This window comes from Azolla caroliniana, unplaced genomic scaffold (genome assembly GCF_043228905.1).
Source record: "Azolla caroliniana isolate FFs.n. ecotype wild unplaced genomic scaffold, voAzoCaro1.0.p SCAF_20, whole genome shotgun sequence".
Classification (NCBI taxonomy): domain Eukaryota; kingdom Viridiplantae; phylum Streptophyta; class Polypodiopsida; order Salviniales; family Salviniaceae; genus Azolla; species Azolla caroliniana.
In genome coordinates, this window is record NW_028230455.1 from 9475639 (window position 1) to 9496395 (window position 20757).

Here is a 20757-nt window from a genome sequence, read left to right on the forward strand (position 1 = left end):
CCCACCGAAATTAACAATAGGTCATGAGGAGATCAATTCGAGCTTGCGAACAGAATTTCTAGCCCTCACAACACAATATCGCAAGGATCTTACAACATGCTATATTCGACATATAGACTTATTCGTCCACGCATTAACCAAAGCCATAGATGATTTTCCTAATCAAGTTCGTACCGACATAGTAAAAATAATGGAAACAATGCAAGAACCCCCATTCATACAAGAAGTAACATCACTAGTAGGTCCCGATTCATTCCAAGATAGAATGGCACATTGGCAGCAAGAGTTTGCCACAGAAATCCTTAGATCTTGTGATGAAGTAGTAGTTACATATTCTATTACCGTGGCTATTAGAAAGAAGGCCACTATCGGTAGAGACAAAGCAGAGAGTAGCATGCACAACAATGTTAGAGAAATGGACATAGAGATGAGTGATAATGAAGATTATAATGTTAATAACAGTCCCTTTACAATTCCAAATTACATTGGGAGTGAAAAACCAAAGAAATCCTCTACAAATTATCCCATTCAAAAACCTAAGCCTAAAGCTAACGCTAACTCTAACACTAACCCCAACCCCAAACTAAAATCCTCTACAAAGAACCTAAAACCTAATCCCTTTCAAAAATCTAACCCTATTGCTAACCGTAACCGTAACCGTAACCATAACCCTACTTTTCCAGCAAAAAGAAATCCTCGATCATTGAACCACCGGAACCTCCTCCCGCAATACATTTGCAACATAACAAATAATCAAGTAAATAGAAATCCTCATCAAAACCATTATGGCCCACGAGTCTTACTTTATAACCCTAATCGCCCTTTCTTTAATCCTATCTACAACCCAACTAACCATCTAGGGCACACGGTTCCCTCATGCGCGGCGGAAGCGACATACCCGCCGAGGGCATCTGTCCAACATCCTCACATCGAACGAAATTCAAACCAATATATTTCAGCCTCGCACGAGCCACACTCGCGGCCTATACATCACCACCATACCTCGCCGGAATTTTGAATTCGAAGGATACAACAGAGAGCGAAGATCTTACTTCGATATCGGCTACACGTGCGGCGATGATGGACGATTGTCACACCATACCGGCGGCCACATGAGCCGTGGCGGTAATTATCCTACGGGCCGATACGGGAGGTTCATCCAATGCGAAGGCCGTACATCTTATGGAAGCGGCACACGTGCCAACATAAGACAAGAAGTGTATCCCTATGGCGGCTGTGCAGGAGATCATGCAAGCCATGGCACGAACGACCTTCCGTCTTTCCCTCTCGGCCCTCCTCCTCCTCCTCTCCTCCCCACCCCACCCCTAGACAATTTCAAACATACCCTCTCACTTCCCATATGTGTTTAACCCTAATCACGCCGCACCCCCCCCTCCTTACTTCCTACAAATTTGATGCATGCCCCCCCTTTATTTTCTATAAACCACCCTCATACCCCTCCCCCATTTTTTAACCATGCCCCTATGCATTTCCCCCCTAATAACCCCCACAACGTTTCCCTATTTCCAAACTGTACCCCTCCCCCTTTTCATGCATTTCCTACACATACCCCCCCCCCCCCCCCCCCCTTCTTTACACATAACTCCCCTTCTACTTCTAGTAGATTTCAATATTCTACCGCACCCTCTAAATTTCCCCCACACTTATATGAAATCCCTCATAGAAAACAACCTATCCGTACTCACAATAATCGCCCCCTTCCCACGAAACTACAAACTTTCCCATGTTACAATAATGTTAGGCCAAAAAACGTGTAGCTAGGCGTGCCAAACGGGATAGTAAACAGTTTCGGCACGCCATACATCCCGCGAAACGTCTCTTTTACCTTCTCGATAGACCTACTTCTACTTTAGATACTTTCATGTGGTTAGGACGTCATACATCTAATTTTCCCTTCTCCCCATATGTGAAAAAACCCCGTAATAAATTTTGGACACCTCTCCTTAATAAACCTAGAATTAGTAGGATCCACAACCACTCTAATTATTCCCTCTCTAAACATGAGACACAACTCCTTAGCCTAGGTTTGAAACACATCCTCCCATCTTCTCCACCACCATCCCCTACCCTACTTAAAGAATTTGATAGCCTAAGCAGGACCCTTCGACTTAAACATTTTTTTAAAGATGTGGATAATTTGCCCCAAAATCCCTTTAAGCTACCTAACGCTAGTTGGCAACCTCCTACTAAGTACACTCCCCTAGAAAACATTATATCTAAACACCAAACTATCTTCAGGGACACACTTCATACACTCAAATTAAAACCCACAAGGATTGCACCTCACTCATCACTAGCCTTACAATCTCTTAAGAAAAACAACAAAATCATAATCCTACCTGCTGACAAGAATGTTGGAGTGTGTGTTCTTGATAAGGACACGTACTATAACAAAGCTATAGAACACCTTTCTGATACTAATACATATAAAAAAGTCTCCCACTATCCACTTGAGGAATTATCCTATAGATTGAAAAGCATTGTTAATTACCATCTTGGTACCCTATCCAACATAGAAGCCAACTACATACTACATAAACCCTCAAAAGGGTACCAAGTATGCAATGTCTATTTCCTCCCAAAACTCCATAAAAACCCAATAGGTTTTAGACCTATTTGCTCATACAATAACTCCCTTTTTGAACACATCAAAATGGCTTCACCACCAACTCATGCCTATCCTTCTCCTTCAAAAGCAATATTTGAAAGACTCACATTCCCTTGTCCAGGCTTTAGAACATCTCAACCCACTACCTAATAGCTTTATCTTCACCTTTGATGTTGAATCTTTATATCCCAGCATACCCCCTAGGTTAGGACTCCAAGCTTTACGAAAAATGATTACCCCACATTTTTCATCTTCTAAAACTAACCTTATCTATACACTTAGCGCACTCACGTTAGAATATCACTTTCTATCCTTTGATGACATGATCTATCAACAAGTCAAGGGTACAACCATGGGTAGTAATTTTTCTGTAGTTTATGCATGCCTATTCTTAGCTCACTTAGAGAACTCCCAACCATCACACCCTAATCTTTTTTATTTCACTAGATATATAGATGATGCATTCGGGATATGGACATGTACTAAACCCGAATTAGAAAATTACCTCCAGTTCTATAACACCTCCACTAATAATTGCATCGAAATTACCATCACCACTTCTCCCTTTAGATTACCGTTCTTAGATTTATGGATTAACCTAAAGAATTCACATTTCTCCTTTAATTGCTACCAAAAGCCCCAAAATGCCTACTAGTATCTCTCATTCTCGTCAGTTCACCCCCTTCACTTAAAACGTCATTTTATTATTAATGAACTAAAACGATACCTAATTAGAGAAAGTACACCCTTAGGTTTCCTTCGAATGAAAAAACTATTTTTTAGTAGATTAGTTAAGAGAGGATATCCCCTTTCTTTTATATTAGAGAATTATAAAAACGTCCCATTTAGCGCTTGGAAATCACTAGTATTTAGTAGAAAACCTAAAAGTACCCTTATACCTGTCATCTTCAAACTTAGGTATACGAAAGATACCCCTAGATTAGGAATTCACGACATGCTAGAAAACCTCCACGCAGATTTAGCCACACATCCCCAACTATCCGAACTACTGCGACCCTTCATATGTTGGACTAAGTCGAAGTCCATTCATTCCCTTCTCGTCAAAACTAAATATAAATCCATAAATACTCCCACTTAATACTATATGCCTTTTATATCCCACCCCTATAATCCCTCGCTTCTTATATCCCACCCCCACACCCACCCCCACCTATCACTTATCATATACATACATATAACCCCCCTCTAACCCATTTTCACTAACCAATCCTTTACCTATCACAATTCCCTGTTTCCCTCTCACCTATCATTAAACTCCTATTCTCTCTCTCTCTCTCTCTCTTCCCCCTATATAAACCTACCCTCTTGTTGTAAATGACCTTGGCACCGATGAGCTCTACCTAGAGCGAAACTAGTTTGCACAAGGTCTTTCTAATGAAAATTTCTTAAGCTTTTCTTTTTTCTCACTCACTCTTCTCTTCTTCTTTCATCTCATTCTCTCATTCTCTTTTACTCTTGTTCACCTCTAATCCTACTCACCTTAGTTTCACTTGCATCATTGCTTTATTTCTTTTCTTACTCTTCCCATATCATCTCAATAGTTGTGGTAGTTCGCTCGCACTCCTGGTCATGACGCTACGGTCATAGCAATAATTGTTATCTTGGTTCCTATGGAGGGATTATCATCGGAGTTTGGAACCCACAATAGTGATACTTTGACTCGCATCGAATCACCATTTAGTGCCGAGTTCCCTCCACAACAGATGATGACTTTTGCAGCGATGGCATCAACTACACCGACACCAACAAAACCTAGAAGCGCCAACAAACGTCCTAATAAACGACAACGCGCCCCTACATTATCCCCAACTTTCATCAACTCTAATCCTAGTAATGAAAAGGTAAATTCCTCCGACTCATATATGTCCTCACACCACTTTGACGACTATAAGCGTAAAGTGGTATCTGAATTTAAACATCTTTATAGGCGCACACAAGAAGCTAAGAATACGTATAAGCGTATCTCTGATCTAAACTCACATGACATCACCCCTCATAATCTTAGGGTTCACCCACCGAAATTAACAATAGGTCATGAGGAGATCAATTCGAGCTTGCGAACAGAATTTCTAGCCCTCACAACACAATATCGCAAGGATCTTACAACATGCTATATTCGACATATAGACTTATTCGTCCACGCATTAACCAAAGCCATAGATGATTTTCCTAATCAAGTTCGTACCGACATAGTAAAAATAATGGAAACAATGCAAGAACCCCCATTCATACAAGAAGTAACATCACTAGTAGGTCCCGATTCATTCCAAGATAGAATGGCACATTGGCAGCAAGAGTTTGCCACAGAAATCCTTAGATCTTGTGATGAAGTAGTAGTTACATATTCTATTACCGTGGCTATTAGAAAGAAGGCCACTATCGGTAGAGACAAAGCAGAGAGTAGCATGCACAACAATGTTAGAGAAATGGACATAGAGATGAGTGATAATGAAGATTATAATGTTAATAACAGTCCCTTTACAATTCCAAATTACATTGGGAGTGAAAAACCAAAGAAATCCTCTACAAATTATCCCATTCAAAAACCTAAGCCTAAAGCTAACGCTAACTCTAACACTAACCCCAACCCCAAACTAAAATCCTCTACAAAGAACCTAAAACCTAATCCCTTTCAAAAATCTAACCCTATTGCTAACCGTAACCGTAACCGTAACCATAACCCTACTTTTCCAGCAAAAAGAAATCCTCGATCATTGAACCACCGGAACCTCCTCCCGCAATACATTTGCAACATAACAAATAATCAAGTAAATAGAAATCCTCATCAAAACCATTATGGCCCACGAGTCTTACTTTATAACCCTAATCGCCCTTTCTTTAATCCTATCTACAACCCAACTAACCATCTAGGGCACACGGTTCCCTCATGCGCGGCGGAAGCGACATACCCGCCGAGGGCATCTGTCCAACATCCTCACATCGAACGAAATTCAAACCAATATATTTCAGCCTCGCACGAGCCACACTCGCGGCCTATACATCACCACCATACCTCGCCGGAATTTTGAATTCGAAGGATACAACAGAGAGCGAAGATCTTACTTCGATATCGGCTACACGTGCGGCGATGATGGACGATTGTCACACCATACCGGCGGCCACATGAGCCGTGGCGGTAATTATCCTACGGGCCGATACGGGAGGTTCATCCAATGCGAAGGCCGTACATCTTATGGAAGCGGCACACGTGCCAACATAAGACAAGAAGTGTATCCCTATGGCGGCTGTGCAGGAGATCATGCAAGCCATGGCACGAACGACCTTCCGTCTTTCCCTCTCGGCCCTCCTCCTCCTCCTCTCCTCCCCACCCCACCCCTAGACAATTTCAAACATACCCTCTCACTTCCCATATGTGTTTAACCCTAATCACGCCGCACCCCCCCCTCCTTACTTCCTACAAATTTGATGCATGCCCCCCCTTTATTTTCTATAAACCACCCTCATACCCCTCCCCCATTTTTTAACCATGCCCCTATGCATTTCCCCCCTAATAACCCCCACAACGTTTCCCTATTTCCAAACTGTACCCCTCCCCCTTTTCATGCATTTCCTACACATACCCCCCCCCCCCCCCCCCCTTCTTTACACATAACTCCCCTTCTACTTCTAGTAGATTTCAATATTCTACCGCACCCTCTAAATTTCCCCCACACTTATATGAAATCCCTCATAGAAAACAACCTATCCGTACTCACAATAATCGCCCCCTTCCCACGAAACTACAAACTTTCCCATGTTACAATAATGTTAGGCCAAAAAACGTGTAGCTAGGCGTGCCAAACGGGATAGTAAACAGTTTCGGCACGCCATACATCCCGCGAAACGTCTCTTTTACCTTCTCGATAGACCTACTTCTACTTTAGATACTTTCATGTGGTTAGGACGTCATACATCTAATTTTCCCTTCTCCCCATATGTGAAAAAACCCCGTAATAAATTTTGGACACCTCTCCTTAATAAACCTAGAATTAGTAGGATCCACAACCACTCTAATTATTCCCTCTCTAAACATGAGACACAACTCCTTAGCCTAGGTTTGAAACACATCCTCCCATCTTCTCCACCACCATCCCCTACCCTACTTAAAGAATTTGATAGCCTAAGCAGGACCCTTCGACTTAAACATTTTTTTAAAGATGTGGATAATTTGCCCCAAAATCCCTTTAAGCTACCTAACGCTAGTTGGCAACCTCCTACTAAGTACACTCCCCTAGAAAACATTATATCTAAACACCAAACTATCTTCAGGGACACACTTCATACACTCAAATTAAAACCCACAAGGATTGCACCTCACTCATCACTAGCCTTACAATCTCTTAAGAAAAACAACAAAATCATAATCCTACCTGCTGACAAGAATGTTGGAGTGTGTGTTCTTGATAAGGACACGTACTATAACAAAGCTATAGAACACCTTTCTGATACTAATACATATAAAAAAGTCTCCCACTATCCACTTGAGGAATTATCCTATAGATTGAAAAGCATTGTTAATTACCATCTTGGTACCCTATCCAACATAGAAGCCAACTACATACTACATAAACCCTCAAAAGGGTACCAAGTATGCAATGTCTATTTCCTCCCAAAACTCCATAAAAACCCAATAGGTTTTAGACCTATTTGCTCATACAATAACTCCCTTTTTGAACACATCAAAATGGCTTCACCACCAACTCATGCCTATCCTTCTCCTTCAAAAGCAATATTTGAAAGACTCACATTCCCTTGTCCAGGCTTTAGAACATCTCAACCCACTACCTAATAGCTTTATCTTCACCTTTGATGTTGAATCTTTATATCCCAGCATACCCCCTAGGTTAGGACTCCAAGCTTTACGAAAAATGATTACCCCACATTTTTCATCTTCTAAAACTAACCTTATCTATACACTTAGCGCACTCACGTTAGAATATCACTTTCTATCCTTTGATGACATGATCTATCAACAAGTCAAGGGTACAACCATGGGTAGTAATTTTTCTGTAGTTTATGCATGCCTATTCTTAGCTCACTTAGAGAACTCCCAACCATCACACCCTAATCTTTTTTATTTCACTAGATATATAGATGATGCATTCGGGATATGGACATGTACTAAACCCGAATTAGAAAATTACCTCCAGTTCTATAACACCTCCACTAATAATTGCATCGAAATTACCATCACCACTTCTCCCTTTAGATTACCGTTCTTAGATTTATGGATTAACCTAAAGAATTCACATTTCTCCTTTAATTGCTACCAAAAGCCCCAAAATGCCTACTAGTATCTCTCATTCTTGTCAGTTCACCCCCTTCACTTAAAACGTCATTTTATTATTAATGAACTAAAACGATACCTAATTAGAGAAAGTACACCCTTAGGTTTCCTTCGAATGAAAAAACTATTTTTTAGTAGATTAGTTAAGAGAGGATATCCCCTTTCTTTTATATTAGAGAATTATAAAAACGTCCCATTTAGCGCTTGGAAATCACTAGTATTTAGTAGAAAACCTAAAAGTACCCTTATACCTGTCATCTTCAAACTTAGGTATACGAAAGATACCCCTAGATTAGGAATTCACGACATGCTAGAAAACCTCCACGCAGATTTAGCCACACATCCCCAACTATCCGAACTACCGCGACCCTTCATATGTTGGACTAAGTCGAAGTCCATTCATTCCCTTCTCGTCAAAACTAAATATAAATCCATAAATACTCCCACTTAATACTATATGCCTTTTATATCCCACCCCTATAATCCCCCTCCTCTTATATCCCACCCCCACACCCACCCGCACCTATCACTTATCATATACATACATATAACCCCCCTCTAACCCACTTTCACTAACCAATCCTTTACCTATCACAATTCCCTGTTTCCCTCTCACCTATCATTAAACTCCTATTTTCTCTCTCTCTCTCTCTTCCCCCTATATAAACCTACCCTCTTGTTGTAAATGACCTTGGCATCGATGAGCTCTACCTAGAGCGAAACTAGTTTGCACAAGGTCTTTCTAATGAAAATTTCTTAAGCTTTTCTTTTTTCTCACTCACTCTTCTCTTCTTCTTTCATCTCATTCTCTCATTATCTCATTCTCTTTTACTCTTGTTCATCTCTAATCCTACTCACCTTAGTTTCACTTGCATCATTGCTTTATTTCTTTTCTTACTCTTCCCATATCATCTCAATAGTTGTGGTAGTTCGCTCGCACTCCTGGTCATGACGCTACGGTCATAGCAATAAATGTCACACGCCAAACACAGAAACGCGAAGGGAGAGCCTCTACTGGAAGCGCACGGGCTGTCCACGAACTAGAGGCGACGATTTCCAAAATCCGGAGAGAACGACAACCGAAGGAGGAGATAGAGAGAGCTCGGTACACGGCCCAACAACACTTCGTCCTGGCTAACGTCTTATAACCTATTCTTCGTTCTCTTCTTTCTTATATAGGTCGTTGGGGAGAGACCCCTCTCTTTCAGTCACAATCACCTTACTTTATTCTCTATCCCTTCGGACAGAGATACACATTGATTTCCTAATAAATATGTCACACTTAGTATATGCATATCAGCCGCCCTACACATAATTATGTACAAGTTATCAATTCACACGCCCACACATGGAAGGGCCGGTTCGTGCACGGTTTCTCTCGTTTCTTCCTAGGGACGGTTTTCTCCACGACAGCGGCCGCACGCAAGCTCTAGCTTCGTCAGGAGCTGAATAGCATCCAACAGAGGGACATGTCAATCTCAAGCTATACCTTGAAGATCAAGGAGCTATGTGACGTCCTTGGATCGATTAACATCGCCATTGATGATGACGAACTGGTGTAGATATGCCTTGGAGGCTTAGCACCGCGTTTCGGCTCGATTAGATCAACCATTCTTGCAATGGAGAACCCTCCCTCCTTCTTCCACCTTCAATCGATATTGCTGGTCGAAGAGAATCACGCTCGGTAGAGGAGCAATGCACCAGATGGTCATATGCTCTACTCCTAGTCGGATGATAGAAGGAATTTCGGCCGAGGTCACTGAGGTCGCTTCGGACAAGGTCATAATGATCGGCAAAATCAAGAGCATAACTCTCACCAATGGCAAGCGGACAAGAACGGGCCCAGAGAGCTTGGCGGAAGGGGGAGTCATAATGCCGGACCAAGCAATCGCCAAAACCCAATCGAGTGTGGGTACTGCGGAAAACCCAACCATTACGAAGAAGAGTGCCGGAAGAAGAAACGTGAGGCGGGCCGACAACTCACGAATTACGCCACGAACTCCAACTATGGCGACCGTGGCGGACTGCTCATAATGAAGCACGAAGCACACTCGATGTCTGCATTTGTGACAACCAATGCCTCCACTACTAATAGTGTATGGTTTGTCGACTCGGGAGCTTCCAATCACATGACTTCCCATGAAGATTGGTTTCGGGAATTACGGAAGCCCGAACGTCCCGGATATGTCGAAACAGGCGATGATATGACTCATCCAATACAACATATTGGGAATGTCCCATTCAGAAACGACGACAAACAGACCTACCTCAAGAACGTATTCCATGTTCCTACCATCACGAAAAATCTGGTCTCGGTCGGCCAGATTGTAGAACAAGGAATGCAGGTACCCTTCAACAACGATGGGTGCTTCATTGAAAAAGGTGATCAAATTGTAGCTCACGGCGGACGAAAAGGCCGTATGTTCATCCTCGAGTCGAGCAAAGTAAAGTTGGCTATGTACGCAAAGGGCCAGAAACTCGAAACCGACTTAAAATTGTGGCACAAGAGAATCGGCCACATCAATCCCCAGAAGCTTCAGAACATGCAGACAAAAGGAGTCGTAATCGGACTCTCGAACTTTACGGCAAAGGAGATCACGGGCCTGTGCGAAGCATGCCAATTCGGAAAGCAACGCCGTCATCCATTCCCAAAAGAGCGGAATGTAAGCAAAGGGATCCTAGATCTCATACATTCAGTTGTGTGGGGACCAACCCAAACAACTACTTTCGGCGGATGTCGTTACTATGTCACGTTCATCGATGACTTCTCCAGAAATACCTGGATTTATCCGATGAAGCAAAATAGTGAAGTGTTCGGCCACTTCCAGAAGTTCAAAGCCAAAGTGGAAAAAGCCACGGGATGGCATGTACGCTGCCTTCAATCAGATGGAGGCAAAGAATATTTTTCAGATGAGTTCTCGGCGTATCTCTGCAAGGAAGGAATCTGACGAGAATTCTCGTGTCAACATACACCTTAGCAAAACGACGTAGCTGAGCGTAAAAACCGCCACATAGTAGAAGTCGCACGAGCCATGATGAATGAGAAGAACCTACCGAAATCGTATTGGGCAGAAGCGGCAAACACGGCCGTATACCTCATGAATAGGTGCGCAACCTCAGGAGTACATGACATAACTCCTCATGAAAAGTTCTTTGGAAAGAAGCCGAACTTATCGCATGTCCGCATTTTCAGTTCTATTGCCTACGTACATATTCCCAACGATACGCGACAAAAGCTCGATCCGAAGTCGGAGAAATGTATCCTCGTAGGATACTCACTTGAACAGAAGGGGTACAAGTGCTACAACCCATCTAACCGAAAAGTTCGCATCAGTTGAGACGTAGTCTTCGACGAGTCCGCATCCTGGTACGCACCAGAGAATACTTCGACTCCACTCAACGTGGATGACACTGAAATAGAAATAGACGTTGAGGATTGGCTCACACAGATGTTAGAAGACAACCCAATTACGACACAGCTAAGTGGGCCATCTGAGCCGCCGAGCGATGAAAGCACATCTCGGCCGAGTCCGAAACTGGACAAAGGCAAGGCAAAAATGCATGAGTATGAAGATCATTTTGATCTTGACAGTGAGTTCGATTGCCTTGATATCCACACGGACGGCGTGAAGAAACCCCTAGAATCCGCAAATGACAAGCCACACCGATTCACGCGTGAGAAGAACCTCGTAAACCGCTACGGCTACGACGAGTACATGGCGTATCATTACACATTCATGATGAAGGTCGCGTCAATATGGGAACCGGAAACACTTTCCGAACCCGCAAAGGATCCACGATGGGTCAACGCAATGAATGAGGAGATGGGAGCGTTATGCAAAAACGAGACATGGGATCTCGTTCCTCACCCCCCGAACAAGAAACCAATTGGTTGCAAGTGGATTTACAAGGTGAAGCACAATGCCGATGGTTCTGTAAATCGCTTCAAAGCACGGCTCATTGCAAAAGGCTACACACAGACACATGGCGTAGACTACGAAGAAACCTTTGCCCTGGTGGCAAAGATGACGATAGTATGGACCGTAATCGCGCTAGCAGTAGCAAAAGGGTGGCACCTTCATCAGATGGATGTGAAAAATGCTTTCCTCCAAGGAGAGCTAGAAGAAGAGGTGTATATGACACAACCACCCGGATTCGAATTGCGTAATCATCCGCACGCCGTATGCCGACTCAAGAAGCCACTCTATGGCCTCAAACAAGCACCGCGTGCTTGGCACTCGAAGATCACGCAGTATCTTCACCAAGTCGGATTTCGGATGTCAAAATCCAATACATCTCTGTACATCCGAAATGAGTCGGATAGCCCGATAGTCATCATTCTATACGTGGATGACTTGGTTATCGGAGGAAAGGATCTCGCCGAGATTAATAGAGTTAAATCACTTCTTTCTTGCAGATTCGAAATGAAGGACCTACACGAACTTCATTACTTTCTAGGTATTGAAGTAATTCGGACACCAGTTGGGATAATGATCTCACAACGGCACTACATTCTCAACTTACTCTACAAGTTCGGAATGACATAGTGCAAACCTGTGACTACCCCTCTTGAACGTAATCCCAAGATCGATGCCAGCTCTGGCACGGCCGCAAGTGAGTCGACTCAGTATCGTCAATTGATCGGTAGTCTAATCTACCTAACCATTATGCGACCCGACCTCAATTATTCGGTCCGCCTACTTAGCCAATTCATGCAGAATCCAAGAAACCTTCACCTCGATTGCGCTAAGAGGATACTATGTTATGTCAGCACAACAGTGGATTATGGCATCTTGTATAAGTCAAATACGACCATTCGACTTGAAGGGTACACAGACGCGGACTAGGTAGGATACAAAGCGGATAGACGATCCATATCCGGATTTGTCTTCTCCCTCGGCAGCGGAGTGATCTCTTGGAGTAGCAAGAAACAGCCGACAGTCGCACTGTCGGGCACGGAAGCCGAATACAGGGGCGCGACAGTTGCTGCATGCGAAGTTGTATGGCTTAAGCGTATACTAAAAGATATGGGCATACCCATCAAAGATCCAATATGCTAGTATTGCGACAACATGAGTAGTATCTATCTCACGCGTAACCCCGTATTTCACACACGGACTAAACACATCGAAGTGCACTACCACTTCATCCGCGAGCGTGTTCAGGGCGGAGAAATTGACCTCCAACACATCAACACGTACCTACAAGTCGCTGATATCTTTACAAAGGCCTTAGGCATCGACAAGCTCGGGCAATTTGCATTGGATCTTGGTCTCATGTCGTCCACATTGCCGAGCTTGAGGGGGAGTACGCAGACGCATCACGGATAGGCTATGCAATACACAACACAGCCGACTAGACAAGTCGAAGTACGAACTGAATGACTTTCCGACAGATGGAAGTTGTGTTCAAAGGGGCGTGTTGAGAATCGAACTCAACATCCCATAGATAGGTTTCACACTAGCTCATGGGCATTCCATGCTAGTTTTGTAAATAGTAGTAAGGGCGCTTGCCCTAGCTTAGTTGGTATATAAACCAACTCATTGTAACTTAGTTAATGTTGGATGTATGTTGTTTCGTTAACATAATATACGTTTTTGACTATCTCTGTCTCTGTCTCTGTCTCTGTCTCTCTGCTGTTACACATACACACACCTACGTTCACCTTCCGCTGCATTGCAATCACCATAGAATCCATTTCCTAACACTAACAACAATGCATTGGCTCACTCACTCGACAATAACTTTGATGGCTTTGATGTGCCTTTTATGAGGACACATGGTGTGCAAAAAGCCATTGCCACAACAAATGAAAAACTCCGTCCCTCCACACATGAGAAGAATCCAGTTAGTCGATTCGGCTATAACGAGTACATGGCATACCACTATGCCTTTATGATGAAGGTAGCAGTTGTTTGTGAATTGGAAAGCTTTACCGAAGCCGCTAAAGATTAGTGATGGGTCAAAGTGATGAATGAGGAGATGCAAGCTCTCTCTAAGAATGAGAAATGGGATCTCGTTCCCCACTCACCTCACAAGAAGGCAGTCGGATATAGATGGATATTCAAGGTGAAGTATTGTAAAGAATCGGGTATGATTCTTGTGTAGCGGAAGAGTTATGTGTTATGTGTATGTGTGAGAGGAAATAGAGAAGAGAAGAGAAGACACAAGATGGATAGGTAGAATGGAAAATAGAATACTCAAGAAGAAGAAGATGTATATTCACAAGGAGAATATGAAATACAAAAATGTAGCATTACAAGGAGTCACAACCGACTTAGTATGAAGTATGAGGAGGGTGCTTTATATATAGTCACCCTCTCTCTTCATTAACTAACTACAACAACCACTCTCTCTTGGGGAATGTGAAGACTCATAGTCATGGGGAATATGTAACTCATTAGTTATGTGTCATAGAATATGATTCTATGACACATAGTTAATGTGTAGAGAGTAGTGGTGTGACTCTTGACCTTTGAGTAATCATAGATTCTCAAAAGGTGTGTTCACACGTTGCATTATTGTAAAAAGAACAACGTGCGGAAGCAACAGAAAACCGAACGTAGGAAAACATAGGTTTAATGGAGAGCTTAGACACACACAATACGTGGGAGAGACAGAGAGAGAGATGATACACACAACTCTATTTCAAAAATAATACTCAGCCTGTACATAGAATGTGCTTAGTGAGCACTTTTATACAAGTCCATACGGACTGACAGAAGTACTAACACGTACTTCAATGCTCATAACTGAGCTCTACACTAACTCCCAAAATGTATTCCTACGCGAAATATCTTCCCAACGGCCTCGTGGTTTACGCACCGCCACGGCTTCTCGTTGCGCACCGGTTTGCGCACCGGTCCGGCCTAACCGATCGGTCCCAACCGATCTGGTTCTCAGCTTGCACAGCTGATCCGACCAATGTTGAACTTGTATCTCAACACTCCCCGTCAAGGTCAACTTGAGGTTCTTCCGGATCCCCGCTCCGGTTTCTTCTAGCTTCACGCCTCGCTCACGCTCCTCGACCTGTTCGATTCCGCGTGCCTCGACCCTTCTGGTCGGCTTGTGTGCTTGTGCAGCCCTTCTCAGCTCCATTGCTGTCGCGGTGTTGGCGCCTCTTCGGCTGCCCTTTCTTCCGCTTGGCCCTCGGTTGATTCGGTGTCTCCGAATCAAACATCCGAACCGAATTAGCTTCCTCCAATTGGTTTTTGCTCTCGTCCGAGTTGGATGTCTCCAACTCGTCTTTCGTCTTCTCGCCCTTTTTGGCTTCATCTCCCCCATGCTTGGCTAGCTTCGGCTCTTTCTTTCGGTTGCTGCCATCACGTCCGCTTTCAGACTCTTTCACGGATCCGCCCTCGACATCTTCAACAGACCTGAAATCGAAATCGTCATTCGACTCAGCGTCACGGTTTCTTCCGCTCCTTTCCTGCTCCCTTCCGTGGTCTTCCGGGACTTCTCTCCCCCTCAAGTTCGGCACATCAAGGTGTCGCAACCCAAGCGCACCTGAGAATTGCCATAACTTGTCGAGACCAAGGGGATTGGTGAAAATGTCGGCGGTCTGCCGATCCGTTGGAACATACTGTTCGACTTCACCGGAGAGGACATGCTCACGGACAAAGTGGTAGTGCACCTCAATGTGCTTAGTTCGGGCATGGAAAACAGGGTTCTTCGCTAACTGGATGCTGTTGAGGTTGTTGTAGTAGATCGTCATCGAATCAGACACCTCCACCTGCAAATCCTTAAGTAGTTGTTTCAGCCAGATGGCTTCGCATGTGGCGACAACCGCTCCTCTATACTCGTCTTCGGTGCTCGATAGTGCAACCGTTGACTGCTTCTTGCTACTCCACGCAATCACGGCGCTCCCAAGAGAGAACGCAAATCCAGATGTGGATCGGCGATCACCGGCGTTTCCAGCCCAATCAGCATCGGTGTAACCGACTAATTGTGCGGCAGTATCGGTCTGATATAGAAGCCCCCGGTCCTTAGTGCCATTGACATACCAGAGTATGCGGTGTGCGCACTGAAGGTGTTCCTTGGTTGGCCGTGCCATGAACTGACTAATCATGCCGACTGGGTAATTGAGGTTTGGTCGAGTGATAGTCAAGTATATGAGGCTTTTGACAATCTTTCGGAACCTCTTCGGGTCGCAAACTTTTCCGGAGTCGGGGCGAAGCTTGACGGTTCCATCTAGAGCAGTCGAGACAGACTTACAATCTGCCATCCCGAACTTGAAGAGCATACCCAAAATGTAATGCCGTTGGCTAATCAGTGTGCCTTCGGGGGTACGGATCACTTCGATCCCGAGGAAGTAATGAAGGTCCCCCAAGTCCTTCATGTCAAATGATGCCGCGAGCTGGAGCTTTACGCGGTCAATTTCACCTAGGTCAGTGCCGGTGATGACCAAGTCATCAACGTAAAGTAAAATACTAACCGGCCTTATTCGACCTTTCCGAATGAACAGTGAAGAGTTTGAATTGGATGTCGCAAATCCCATCCGATGCAATCATTGCGTGATTTTCGCGTTCCAAGCATGCGGGGCTTGCTTTCGTGTTCCAACCACGCGGGACCGTCGAAGTGTTCATTCCGGAGTGAAATCCGGGGGGTTGTACCATGTACACCTGTTCCTCAAGCGCGCCTTGCAGGAACGCATTCTTTACATCCATTTCATGTAAATGTCACCCCTTCGCCGCTGCTACGGCTAGTAGGACACACACGGTAGTCATCTTCGCGATAGGCGCAAAGGTCTCGTCGTAGTCCACGTCATGCTTTTGCACGTAGCCTTTCGCTACTAACCGGGCCTTGTATCGGTTGACCGGGCCGTTGGTGTTGTACTTGACCTTGTATACCCACCTACATCCAATTGTCTTCACACCCTTTGGTGCATCAACTAGGTCCCAGGTTTCATTCTCCGCCAATGCGCACATCTCTTCCTCCATTGCGGCACACCAATTTGCGTCCTTTGCCGCTTTTGCGTAACTCTCCGGCTCACACACTTCTGCTACACGCGGCATGTACGCATAGTGATGCGCCATGTACTCGTTGTATTCGAACCGGACAACAGGGTTCTTCTGGCGGGTAGATCGGCGTAATTGCTCATCAGCCGATGTTGAGGCTTTCTTGGTTGAGGTGGACTTTGCTCTCAAAGGCCCGTCATCACTCTTCTCAGAGTCGGATGGATGTCGATCCGACTCGCCCTTATCCGTGCCGTACTCCGACATCTTCTTCTTCCCTTTTTCCTTGCGTGTAAACCTTCTCGTCGGCTTCCTACGCGGGGAATGCACGACCGAGTCTCCACTACTCGCCGGCTCTTCTCCGGCTTGGTCAAACCAACCTGGTCGCTCGTTCGGTCGACTTAGCCGAAATGAAATCGGACTCTCATTGAGGGTCTCGATTTCGCGGTCCTCCAAATGCATTTCAACCTCGCTGACCTCATCGTCAGAACTCGGGTCCAAAGGTCCAGAGTTGGAGTTGAGGTTCGGAGTTGGAGGCAAGTACTAGGATGCAGACTCGTCAAACACGACATCGCGTCTCACGCGAGCTTGTTTGGTTCGGGGGTTATAACACTTATAACCCTTTTGTTCATCCAAATAGCCGACCAAGATACATTTCTCGGCTTTCGCGTCCAACTTCCTCCATTGCTCCTTCTGCACATGCACATACGCAATGCTACCAAAAACTCTCAAGTGTCGTAGATTCGGCTTTCTTCCGAAATGAAGCTCATGCGCCGACACTCTGTCTCCAATCCTATTCGGCCCAATAGAACTTGGGCAAGTTATTTTCTTCAAGCATTGCCCGCGCCGCTTCCACAACCGACCGATTTTTCCTTTCGGCTATGCCGTTTTGCTCCGGCGTATACCTGCAACTGAATTCGCGCCGAATTCCCATTTGTTGCAGATAACTGTTGAATTGGCCAGAAAAGTACTCTTTTCCGCCATCCGACCGCAGGCACTTGATCTTTCTCCCTGTTTCCCTTTCTACGAAGCTTTTGAGGTCCCGAAAACAGTCGATACTTCACTCTTCTTTTCAATGAGATAGATCCACATGTGTCGCGTGTAGTTGTCGATGAAGGAGACAAAATATTGACTCCCGCCAAGACTAACGTTCGGTGTTGGCCCCCATACATCCGAATGTATCAAGTCGAGCTTATTGCGACTCTGGTTAAGGTCGTTTGGGAAAGGAAGTTGGTGTTGCTTCCCTAGCTGGTAGGCTTCACAAATTTGGGCCTTCCGGCCACTAAATTTGGGCAATCCGAACACAACTTTTTTCGATTGCAAGTCCTGAAGCCTTTGATAGTTGACGTTGTCGTGAAGATTCCGGGCCATCGGTAGAAAGAATGTGAAACGCGCGGGAGCACTCGTGCACACCCTTAGTGAATTAGATAGTGTAAGTACTAGGCATAGGAAAAAGGAGGCGTACTAGGGAGTTAAAGCATTAATAGGGATTTAGACATCGCGTAAGTAGGGAGAGTTACGAGGAGGGCAAATTAGGGGGGGAGAATTTAGGGAGTTAAAGCGACAAGGCCATGAATGCTCTGTAACGGTTGCTCCTTGTGCTATAAAAGGGGCGACCCTCGACTGTTTTTGAGGATGTCAATTTTAGAGAGAGGAGAAAAGAAACAGAGAGAAAAGAAGACGAGGAGTCCTACGACGTGCCACCGGAAGGCGCTTACCTTGCTCGCGTCAGATGCTCGAGTGCTCTCGACCAGGGGATTGACCTTCTGTGTGCCCATTCATCTCCGTATCTAACTACTGTAGAGCCTACGCTCGAACACCGGCACTGATCCGGTTGTAATCACCCACAACACCACGCACATATATTGATTAATAGAAGCTTATCCACCGAACGCAAGTTATTCTTAGCATATCTGTCTACGCTTGTGTCTACGCACGTTCCTCTTACACTATCTCTCTCGTTTTGCTAATCTTTCTGTTTAAACCGTGGTCTCAGGGCTGACGTAAACCACAAACTATTCCTCCTCACTTCTCGATTCCTTGGTTCAAGACCCTCGTGGTCCTGCCCAACTTCTACGCATCTGCGAGGATTACCTCGACATATTTGGTGAACCCGACGTGAAGGGCGGCAAAGGAATCTGAAAATGAGAGGGAGCGAACTTGCAGAAGCAATGGCGGTGGCGGTAGACCGCCTAGTTAGTGCTCGCGAGGGCGTGAGTGCCCTCGACAGGGCCATAGAAGCAACGGTCGACAAGATAGGCCGGTTCAGTGGAAAAGACGCCACGAGTTACTTAGAGGCCTACAAATATGAGATGTAGATGAGGAATATACCCGAGGATAGACAACTGACAGGGTTTTCCTGGGTCGTGACACCACACATCCATATAGAGATGACCGAAATACAAGCGGGTTGCCGTGATTGGGCGGAGTTCGCGGAGGAAGTTCTCGAAAGATACAGCTATGACGACTTGCTCTGGTTATTGAGAAAGGACTTTATGGATTGGGTCAACAACCCCGACAAGGGTCAAAACGCTTACGCGCTCCTCTAGGAGTTCGAGTCACGGTTCGTGCGGCTCTCTAGATTGGACCGAACCGTGCTCGAAACAAGCAAAGTTCTGTTTTTCGTTACGTCGTTTGACTCGCACGTCCGGGAAAGCATGGGTCTTCTTCTGGAAACCAACCGCGGTCTCACGATTGACTGGGCGACCGTCAAAGAAGTATGCAACAGGATTGACAAACGCCGAGATCGGAAAGAAAGGGAGTCCTCACGGGCCAGACCAGTTGTTGAAACTAGAGCCGAGCCGACACCGAGCCGACACCGACCCGAATGAAAGAAACGAGGAGGTGGCCTGAGCTAGGCCCACCCCCGAAAAACGTAGTCGCAGGGCCTGCAGGCGGCGTTGTCGTAGTGTATTTTGTACACTATGTGAAAAAGTAAAAATAATATAACCAATTTAATTACATATAAATAAATAAAATAAGAATATCAAAATATTTATCACGTGCATAGGGCAAGATTCAAACCCTGTACCTCCACGTAGCCAAACCTCAACTTTACCATTATGCTACCTTATCTTTAATGTTCTACAAATAGATTTAATAACTATAAGTGCTTTATTTGCGCCTACCTTTATTAAAAGGTAAATCATGCATTTTTAGAGTGCGTGAATATTTTATAGAAAAACGCAAGTAACTAAAAAGTGACTCATGCACATCTAGCGTGCATGAGCACTATATTTAGCAAATAAAAGCAAGGATTAGAAAAGCATCACATGCACATTTAGTGTGCATGAACATATTAGAAAAAAAGAAGCATGTAGCTATGCTTAGTCTCTCCCATCACTACATAAGGATGGGGAGCACAATGTAATAGGTGTGTGAAATATTTGGAAATTGGATATATTTCCGAAAACACCAACCGATTAATATAATCGTGGGATTCACGAAAATAATATAATCTATACTTGTGGGATTCACAAGTTTCTTATATCTTTCTTTCAATCTAAATACATATTCTTATCTAAATATTGATTAATCGAATACAATACACTCGTGGGATTCACGAAATTTCTATCTCTCTTTCTAATAATCTATTCATTACTAGCCTCATCTCATATTCTTCTTTCTCCTAGTCCAAAACCTCAGTGGTTCCCACCCGACTCACGCAACGATCCGGCGCCAAAAGGCACGACACATTTGGTGAACCCGACGTGAAGGCGGGTGGCAAGGAGATGGAGAATCAACAAGAGGCGATGAACATGATGATGATGATGGTTGAGCGGATGCAACAAGAACAACGCGCGATAACGGAGATGAAGGCAGCAGTAGAGCGGCTTGTGCGACGAAATGGGGAATTCAACGGAAAT

At 44.7% G+C, this 20757-nt stretch overlaps 1 long non-coding RNA gene across 1 annotated transcript; it reads right to left on the minus strand.

The window, feature by feature from the left end:
- Positions 1-428: 428 nt before the first annotated feature.
- LOC147850934 (uncharacterized) lies at positions 429-5979 on the minus strand. The gene is made up of 2 exons (XR_015531583.1): positions 5198-5979; positions 429-629 (listed from the first exon to the last, which is right to left on the minus strand). It is a non-coding gene; the product is annotated as an uncharacterized LOC147850934 (long non-coding RNA).
- Positions 5980-20757: the final 14778 nt, after the last annotated feature.